The following is an 8,564-nucleotide window of genomic DNA, read 5'->3' on the forward strand; positions in this document are numbered from 1 at the left end:
AGTGTGTTGAAAAGGGAACAGGAGATAAGGAGATAGAGACAGAATGCATTGGTGACTTCTCCAAAAAGGAAGCATTCAGTAGTAAGAGCAAAGAAGGTGATGGAGCTGTATTTGAGGAGTCAAAGACAGGGCATTTTGTTTAAAAAAAACATATTTGAATTAACCCTTTATTTATAGATTATTTCATCATTAATAGATGAAAGAAGAGAAATGAATGAGAGAAAGCAAAGGTGCAAAGAAGGGGTGGTGAGAGGTCTGGCCAGTTAGCTCAGTTGCTGTCTTAGTTATTTCTGTTGCTTATAACATAAATACATGGAACTGGGTGATTTATAAAGAAAATGAAATTTAAATGAATGAGAGAAAGCAAAGGTGCAAAGAAGGGGTGGTGAGAGGTCTGGCCAGTTAGCTCGGTTGCTGTCTTAGTTATTTCTGTTGCTTATAACATAAATACATGGAACTGGGTGATTTATAAAGAAAATGAAATTGATTGGTTACAGTTTCAGAGGCTCAGAAGTCCAAAGTCTAGGGAACACATCTGGTGAAGGCTTTCTTTGGTGGTGGCTTCAGTTACAGCAGGGTATCACATTGTGAAAATGGTGGAACAGAGACTAACTCCTTAATTCACTCTCCTTTTAAAGCCCTTCAAACTACACCCCTGACCACCATTTTCAATCCATTCATTATCACATGGTCCTACAATCTAATCACCTCTTCAAGGCCCCACCTTTCAATTACCGCAACAGCATTTCCCACTCTCAACAGTTAATAGTGGGGATTAATCCTCAATGAGGTTGGCATGGGGTGGGGGGTGGGCATCCAGTCTACAGCAGTTGGTTAGAGCATGGTGTTGATAACACCAAGGTCATGGGTTTGGATCCCCGCACGGGCCAGCCACCAAAAAAGAAAGGGTGATGAATTAAGCAAGCTATGGGAGGGATGCAATCCTGGGCGCAGGTGAGTGGATTATCTTTGGAAAAGAAAAGCAACTCAGCTTCTGGGTTTAAAGTCCAGGCAGAGAGGACAGGCGCAACATGGAGAAATTTTGAGATGGTGGAAAGCTGAAGGGACATTGGTTGAACGACCACAATTTTTACTGTGAAGTAAGATTTAACTTATCTTGTGAAACGGTGGGAGGTGTGGGCAGAATCAAAGACTTGAGAAAAGTGAAAAAAAGAAAAAATCTGGTGCAGACGGTTTGAAGAACCCAACAAGAAGCAAACATGAAACTAATTCTGGTGTGAGCTCCTTTCCAAATTTTTAAGCTTAACTTGGTGGGATCAGTACTGAATGCCAGGCCAATCCTAATTACTTCACTCAATTATCAAACACTCCTGGAATGCTCACTATACCAGGTTTATGCAAAGCCCCAGAATTTTGGGCAAGGTCCTTGCCAGAATTTTCATGGGAAAAGAGTTGAAGAAAAAGGGAAACTGTAGCAAAAATTGTTAGTGGCATAAACATGCAGTTTGCTGCTTCCCACACATTAGGGAAACAGTTGGATTACACATCAGGCTCTGGGGACTTGAAACAATACCACCAGGAAGTTAATGGAACTGGGCAAGGAAACAACCACGACTCTGCACTCCACAAAATAAAGAAATGAATAAAAGCACAATTGATCACTGGAGAAACTACGAAAGCTAAGCTGATAAAATAACCAAAGAAAATATAGGAATGATGTGCTATTGCTGGAAGGGAGTAAATCATTTGTGTTTAATATTATTCTCTAGAACTGCATAGGCAATCTAAAATTAGTGGGAGGAAATGTCATTTTATGGCACATTTCTGACTGCAACTCAATCACCGCATGTGTAGGTGTGTGGTTTGGAACATAAAGAACATATGTTTCACCTTTAAAAAGACCACTTCATGATTTTTTTCATCTGCCTTTACCGAGCATATATAAATGTAAGTAGAGGGAGTCAAATAACAGAGTCTGCCCAGGAATTGAGTTTTTGTTTTTGAAATTGTGTAAAATAAACTGTTTTCTCTTAACAGATGATTAACATTTCACGGAGTCTGGTTTCTCGCCCGTGGAGAGTGGCTGACTCACAGGACCACAGTGGTGTCACCAGGCTCCTCTTCCTCCCACCAACAGAGTGGGCTTGTGAAAGGCTAGAGGTGGCCTTCGACAAGACTGCAAACAAAGCACATTCTCTCTTGAGCTCTTAGTCTCACTGTCCACCCACCAACACACAAGATGCCCAGTGTCCTCACATCCTCCTCTGCTCCCTAACGATACTGTCCCCTGAGGCCATCTATTTACACCAAGCCATGCAAGATGTGACCATCAACTACCAAGCAAAATCATTTTGAATATGCAGAGCTCGTACACTCAAGTGACTGCCGACCCTCAGTGTCACCTGAAAGGCTCTTATTCCCAGCATATCTCAACTGCTTTGCAGCTGCCTTCGCAGATCATGTCTTATTTTTTCCAACAGCCTCTAAATCATTCTGAGCCAGGTCTGCCGAATAAGTTGGATAAAGGCTTTTTTGGGCCCAAGATGATCTCATAGAAATATCCTCATAGAAAGGCACTCAAGATCCAGGAGCCAACAGTGAAGACCCAGTAGGCTCCTTGCAGCTGGGATTTTTCTGGCCACACGTGTCCTGGCAGCAGCCGGAAGTCAGATGAGAACTGCAATGGTATCAAACTGGGAGCCCTCAACCACCTGTCTGCAGCATCCAGGCCTCCTGCTGAATGGGTAACAGGTGACATTCTCCTTTGATAGGCATGGAACTTCTGCTGCTCATTCTCAGCCCACCACTCAGTGGGAGTCACGTTCACTGCTGTGAGGCTGCTGCCTCTGCCATTTCCCCAGGATCCCCACCCCATTCCTGGTAATGGCTTCACACCCTCAGGGCTATGTGATCTTGGGTTAAAGGGCAATTTTTTGTTTGTTTTCTCAGAGAAATTGCAGTTCTTCTGACCAACCTTAGATACTGGATTGCAGCCCATGAACGAACAGCAAATGCACAAACTCAGACCCCACCCCACAACAGCTGCATCTTAACAACCTGGGATAGGGTTGGGCGCCAGTGTTATGCAAACCTAAATTAAATAAACATGACTTAGGTCAGGGATCTCAAACTTTAGCAGGCAACGAAATCACCTGGGGAGTTTGCTTAAAAACAAGATTGTCACCACAGATTGTTGTTTTCCACTCCTGAGTTCCTGATTCAGTAGTTAGGGCCTAACACCAATTCTTTGATTTTAGTTGCCTCTGTTGAAGCAGTTATCTAGATCCTCTGGACATAAAAGGAAACAGAGAACTTTTGACTCCCACAAATTTAGTGACCTTCAGTCCCATTTGGAGGCACTTTTAGAGTCTTTCAGCACCCCAAACCTCTAAAGATGCCCAAAGTCTTCTTCCTCACCCATTGGCACAAGTATTTCAAAAACCCATCCATTGAGCCCAAAGACGATATGTTAAATGAAATAAGTCAGCCACAGAAAGACAAATACTGCATGCTCTCACTCACATGTGGAATCTAAAAATAATAATAATGATAACTTGAACTTTTAGAAGTAGAGAGAATTGTGGTTACTAAAGGCTGGGAAGGGGAGGGGAAGGGAGATAGTGAGAGGTTGGTTAATGACATGACATCACAGCTAGATAGGAAAAATAAGTTCTAGTGTTGTACCATAGTGCTAGGCATTTATAATTAACAATAATTTAGTGTATGTTGTCAAATGGCTAGAAGAGAGGAACTCAAATGTTCTCATCACAAAGAAATGATAAATTTTTGCAAAGATAAATTTGCTAACTACCCTGATTTGACCATCACACATTGTTTACATGTATTGAAATATATCTCTGTACTCCATAAATATGTATAATTAATACATTTCAATTAAAAAAATAAATTCCTTTAGGAAAAAATCAAAAACGCCTGTCCATAATTTGCAAAGTCTTCTTTCATTTCTCTTCCCTTTTTAGGACCTCACACAAAAGTGGCTCCTGGTGAACTTGATACACTCTGGTGTATCCAGGGTCATTATTACCGTCTTGATACCTACAAAATCTCCATTACAGAATTTCTCACTTAACCTAATCGACTATCTCACATTGGAAGAAGTCATCTCCATACCATCAGGACCAAAGAAACAAATCAACTTTCTCTTTTTAATTTATAAAAATTTATAATTTTGCCAGATGCACTTTCTTTGGTGTTTATGTTGATATTTTTCATTCTAGACTTTGATGCCTTGTTTGCAGGTTGTATTTCAAACAACATATTTTATCACTGGCTGTCATTCATTGCCTTTAAAATAACTGGCAACAGGGCCGGCCTGGTGGCGCACTGGATAGTGCGCCGCTTGGGAAGCGCGGCGGCGCTACCGCCCGAGGGTTCGGATCCCACATACAGACTGGTTCCCGCTCACTGGCTGAGCGAGGCGCGGGAGCAACACCGAGGGTTGCGATCCCGTTGCTGGTCCCCGGTCCAGTACGGGGGCAACACTGAGGGTTGCGATCCATTGCCAGACATGGAAATAGACAAAAAAAGACAAAAAAAAAATAACTGGCAACAATTTAAAAGTAAGGGTGAGTAATAGGTTTCAACTTGAGTTCTAATTCCAAGATATCGGTAGAGATGCCTGGAGTCCTGTCTTGAGAAAGATTTTGAGGGTTGACATTAGACTCAACATGAAAGAGTGCAGTGACTGATCAGTGATATCTGCTGTCAGAAGAGGAATGGGAAGTGGCAATAAGACTTTCCAACATACATGTTGCTGAATTTTTAATAAGGATTTATACCTGAAGCTAAAGGATGCCTCCACAGAAAAGCCAACTGGGCCTTTTGGGAAATGTGGCCATTCTGGATTCCCTAACATTTTACAAAAGACATGAGTGCCTTTAACTCTGCCCCATGGAAACATGACTGCTGGGGTCCATTCTAGAGGTCATGACAGCTCCTATTATGGCTGCACACAACACTTGCTCCCATGGGAACAAAAGTTACTTTTTGGCACCTCAGTAACTCCCACTCTCTGATCCCCATGAACATTTATCTTCACTGAGCCATCTGAGGCCCCTAAAATGAAGCTGTAGTAAATTAATACCCATACCTAAAGCAAATCTAGATCAGTAGTTTTCAGCCAAGGGAGATTTCTCCCCTTTCCCCCAGGGAACATTTGGCAATGCTGGAGACATTTTTTGTCCTAACAACTGGTGAAGAAGGGAGTGTTACTGGCTTCTGAATGTCACTGAACACCCTACAATGCATAGGACAGCCCCCCACAGCAAAGAATTATTAGACCCAGAAAGTGAATAGTACTGAGGTTAGGAAACGCTGTTGTAGAGGATTGAAATTCAGGTCTCGAAGTGCCTGATTCAACCAATAATAAGTCCTTAACTTACGACTCACTAAATGGAGAATGTAATTCTCCTAATAAGAGGAAAACAAATGTACTTCTTGCTTTCGACCTAAGGAAAGCACTATCTATATGATTTCTTTTACAAATCAAGGGAAACTGAATTTATAAACTCCTACAGCCCTCCTATTCCTGCAAAACCACACATATGACATATGACTTACTTTGTATATGAGCACAACACCTGCAGCCATAGCAAATTTGTTTCGGAGAGGCGGCTGGAAGGGTAGCCTACCATTCCCCTCACCACAAGGAAGAATCAGACTAAACAAAGCACTCCTTGTGGCCCCCTGCTTACTTGCTGTAAATGATCATTGTAGTTTTCTCCATCTTTAAGATGAAAATATTTTAGTGGTTTCTGATTCCCACACCTATAAAAAACAATGTGCTTAAAATCCTATAATCCTAGAAAATAAATATTAAAACCCCAGTTCATTTAAAACATCAAGAAAAAAAAAAGATTTGTGAGATGTTTTTCGGATGTTTTTTTCTTTCCTGAGCAAATAATGAACACAATCAGCAACAACACCAGACTCTTAAAACATTTTAAACTATAGCATTTTACTGTAATGGATCTGCGGCTTTGCAAGGCGAGCTCAAAAGTTGTAACAATCAACTAAATACCAGAGAGGAGAGTTTAGTTGTATAAGCACTGGTTTGGGGAAAGCATATTCTGTAGAATCAAAGATTCCAATAGTAGCTGGGTTTTCTCAACCCTTAATTCTTCTAAGATGCATAATTGGATATTATGCAGTTAACTGAGAAGGACCTTTGGAGAAAACAAAAACTGAGGTTCTTTTAGATCTTCATGAACATGAAAGGCTAAGCTTTCAACTCTAGCCAAATGCCATTACCAGGAGTTTCTTCCAATATATTGTGCAGTCACAAACACTATATCCTTGATATTACATGTGGTCCTGAAAGTTCAAAATTATAAACCAAGACTCCAGGACTTGTAATCCTGGAGACAGACTGTGACTAACACATGGCCTGTGATATGTATACATGGTAAAATGTTCCTAATGATAAGGTCAAACTGTGTGGGATTTGATCAAAGCCTCCACTGAAAGGGCTGTGAAAGGTGCTGTGGACTGAAAGTGGTCAGGTCCCCCCAAGTGGACGGAGTAATAACCTAAGCACAAATGGTTATTATTTGATTGCAAGCGGGTAGTAAGCTTCCTGCTTTAAGTCTCCCCTTAAAAAAAAAAATCTTGCTCTGTTTTAGGCTCCAAAGTAATCCTTTCCTTGGAAAAATCACACCTCATCCTCAGAGATGGATACACCAACAACTACTGTGGAAATCAGGTAACCTCTGCTTCAGTGCTACTTAAAACAGTTTATCAAAATAAGGACAATAATAATTATTAGTTGAACTTTCAGAAGGAGAGACTAGAATCGCGGTTATTAGAGGTAGGAAGTGGGGCAAGGGGGATAATGGAGAGTTGGTTAATGGACATATAACAGCCAGATAGGAAAAATAATTTCTACAAGTGTGCAATGGAGCTAGGCAGGTATAATTATCAATAATTTACTGCGTGTTATCAAATGGCTAGAAGAGAGGAGATCAAATGTCCTCATCTCAAAGAAATGATTAAGTTTAATCATGATGTCCATGCTAATTACCCTGATTTGTTCATCACACATTGTATACATGCATTGATACTCAACTCTGCACCCCACAAATGTGTATAATCAATGTTTCAATAAAAAATTTCATTAATTAGTTAAAAATTAAATGATGACAACCAGCTGCTGCTGTGCACAGGCCAGGAGTGTCACTCGCTCAGGGCCCTGCAGCCTCGGCCCAGTGGGGCGTGAGCACGGACCCCCGCAGGCCCCGGCACAGGATCGCCACCTCTTCAAGAATGTCGCTGGTCACTACATTTCCTCCTTTCATGATAACCCTCTGAAGGTGGACTTTAAAGAGGAAAACGGCATTCCTGCAAAGAAAGCACGAAATGATGAGTATGTGAATTTGTTTCCTACGGTTGTCGAGGTACCTCGCAGGACAAATGCTGAAGTGGAGGTGGGTCCCCTAACTCGGCTGTGGGGTCCAGCACTGCTGGGAGCATCAGAGCACTGACGTCTCTTCCACACACTGATTTCAGATCTTTTGGGTAAGCACCCAGAAGTGGGATTGCTGGATCATATGATCGCCCCCAAAGAGCCATCGAATTCCATTAAGCAAGACATCAGGGATGGCAAGCTGTACTCCGTGGTGAATATCTTCCTCACAAGGGTCCTGGAGGGAATCAGGGTGGCCTCCCTCAGACCTGAGAAGACGGCCATCGAAAAGATAAGAGCACAAACTGTTGTGAGATAATGATCTATTGATGTTTCTGAAACAGGCTCAAAGGTTCTTTCTCATGGAGAGGTTATTCACGTGAAGATCCTTGGAATTTTGGCTCTTACCGATGAGGCTGAAACAGATTGGAAATTAATTGCTAACTGTGTGAATGATCCTGAAGCCTCAAAGTTTCATGTTCAAACCAGGTTACCCGGAAGCTACTCTTAATCGGTTTAGATTTTATAAAGTGCCAGATGGAAAACCTGAAAACCAGTTTGCTTTTAGTGGAGAATTCAAAAAGAAAGCTTTTGCTCTTGAAGTTGTTGAATCTATTCACAAATGTTGGAAAGTATTGCTAACGAAGAAGTGTGATGGAGGGCTATAAACTGTGCAAACATGCAGGTATGTGGCAGCTCGTCCCATTGCACTCAGGAGGGAACAAGATCATTCATTGAATCGGTATCTTCTTCACTGAATAGAGAAAGTCACGGAGAAGACCGAGTGTAGCACTTCCATAGCAAGTGACTGGAACATCTGAGGTTCTGCCATTGAGATTCCAGTCTGTCAGGACAACAAGACTCATTTTCCCCTAAGTGTCTAGACAGGCAGGTCTATGAGCACTGACTTCCCATTGAAACTTCTTTTTTTTCCCCAAACTTTTTGAGATATGCAATGTATAAATAAACACTGAGACTTTTGAAAAAAATAAATAAAATACTCACAGTCCCGACTATGTCTGTACTTACAGCTCTCACCCTTCCCTTTGGCTACCTTTATCTTTCAAAACCTCAAACCCATTCCAAACTTTTCTCCATCCTTCTTGTCACTAAGCCCACAAAAACATTCCATCTCCACATTTTTGTCATTGTTTCACATAGCAGCCTGTGTTTTTTCTCACCA

General features: G+C 41.6%; 1 pseudogene; it reads left to right on the top strand.

The window, feature by feature from the left end:
• The first annotated feature begins 7,115 nt into the window (after nucleotides 1-7,115).
• Nucleotides 7,116-8,189, top strand: LOC103589681 (annotated as a pseudogene).
• Nucleotides 8,190-8,564: the final 375 nt, after the last annotated feature.

The sequence above is a fragment of the Galeopterus variegatus genome, unplaced genomic scaffold (genome assembly GCF_000696425.1).
Source record: "Galeopterus variegatus unplaced genomic scaffold, G_variegatus-3.0.2 Scaffold713, whole genome shotgun sequence".
NCBI classification, from domain to species: Eukaryota; Metazoa; Chordata; class Mammalia; order Dermoptera; family Cynocephalidae; genus Galeopterus; species Galeopterus variegatus.